Source organism: Physeter macrocephalus, chromosome 12 (assembly GCF_002837175.3).
Source record: "Physeter macrocephalus isolate SW-GA chromosome 12, ASM283717v5, whole genome shotgun sequence".
Classification (NCBI taxonomy): domain Eukaryota; kingdom Metazoa; phylum Chordata; class Mammalia; order Artiodactyla; family Physeteridae; genus Physeter; species Physeter macrocephalus.
This window is the reverse complement of record NC_041225.1, coordinates 32993372-32995383: the sequence shown is the minus strand read 5'-3', so window position 1 is coordinate 32995383 and position 2012 is coordinate 32993372.

Sequence of the window (2012 nt, the reverse complement as noted above, 5' to 3'; positions counted from 1 at the left end):
TGTGCCACCAGGGAAGCCCCGGAAATTTCTTAAATGTTAAACAGAGTTCCCAGGTGACCCAGCAATTCCACTCCCAGGTATATACTGAAGAAATTAAAACTATATACACACAAAAACTTGGACACAAATGTGAATAACAGCATTATTCATAATAGCCAAAATGTGGAAACAACCCAAATGTCCTTCAGCTGATGAGTAGATAAATAAAATGAGGCATATCCACACAATGGAATATTAATTGGCAATGAAAAGGAGTGGGGAGAGTTCCCTGGTGGTCTAGTGGTTAGGATTCTGGGCTTTCACTGCCATGGCCCAGGTTCAATCGCAGGTCAGGGAACTGAGATCCCGCAAGCCACACAGCACGGCCAAAAAAAAAAAAAAAAAAACTAAACAGACAAACAACAAAAAGAAGTGGGGCAGTGACGCATGCTTCGATATGGATGAACCTTGAAAACATTGAAGCCAGTCACTGAAGACCATATATTATATGATCCACTTCATGTGAAATATCCAAAACAGGCCAATCCACGGAGGCAGAAAGCAGATTAGTAGTTTCCTAGGGTTTGGGAGAGAGCAGGGAATGGGGGAGAATTGGAGGAAAATAGAAAGTGGTTACTAGCGGGTATGGAGTTTCTTTGAGGGATGATGAAAATGTAAGATTGATTGTGGTGACCATGGTACAACTCTATGAATATACTACAAAACAGGGAATTGTAATTTAATGAGTGAATTGTATGGTATGTGAGTTATTTCTCAATAAAGTTGTTAAAAAATAGAAATCAACCACAAATACCATTCACCAAAAAGGTAACCCAAAACAAACAAGGCCGCTCAGGCATGACCTGCTGGTGAAACCTTTCCAGATCCTTGGTTGGATTCCCACACAGCCTGACAACTCCCATCCCTCTCTTACGGCTTTCGGTGTGGGAGCCTGCAGTCCATCTGTCCTCATCGCTGGGCTGGGGCTACTAGAGGCCAAGGGTCATATTTCACTCTTCTCTGCATCACCACGTGCCCGGCACAAGGAAGGTTGCCGGTAAATGTTTGTTTAATGAGTGAATTCTCATAATCATCTTGATAAATATTGTGACATCTAATAAATATGTCAACTGGATATTTAATTGTTTGATAAATATTCATAGCCATGAATCTTTGATCCATCAACATCTGATAAACATTGTTGAATCTGTGGTTCTGAGAACCGTGCTGTACTTAATAACTTCAGAGGTCAAGTATGTCAGATCCTCCGAACACTTGACCTCTATTTTGATCTCAGCACTGGGCAGCCAGCATTTTAGGGAGCAAAAGCCACTGGGTAGGTGGCTGGAGTGGCCGGGCATTTCCCTGAACCCACCAGCCCAGCTGCCCATCTCCTCTCTCATCCTCAGCCTGCAGCCGGCTCTGGAGATGATCCAGGCCCTCTAGACCCTGCCTCTGAATCATCTCTGGGCCCCTGTTGCAGACATAGCGTCCCACACGGATGGGGTCCTCAGGAAGGCTTGCTCTGTGGGCTATCCTACCTGAACTGGTCCTAGAGATCTGCGCTTAGCCAGCAGGAAGAACTTTTCAGGCAGAGACAGGAGAGCACAGGTGACAGTGGTGGAGGAAGTGGCCGATCCTGTCCTCCTTGTCCTTTCATTCCACTGAGAGCCTGAGGCCAGCCGAGGGGAAAGTCCACGCCCCTTGGAGGACAGCGTAGGTGGTTCCCTGGCTGCAAATGAGGCTCCTGCCCCAGCATTTTCTTAAAGAGCCTTTAAAATTCCCATTTAGAACTGCTGGTAGCCCCTGTGAAAATGTATACTGATCTGTACTACCTCCTTCTCTCTCTGTGGATATATTTGGCGACAGTGACTCAATGATGGTACCCTTTTGGAAAAGGAGTGCTGCAATCCTAGGGAATTTTGACTCAGAATGTTTAAGGAACAATGGTTCTCAACACACAGAACTGCCAGGAGGGCAGCACGAATTTCAGCAAGTCTCTGCTTTCTGGAAGCCTGCTGACATACTAAGCA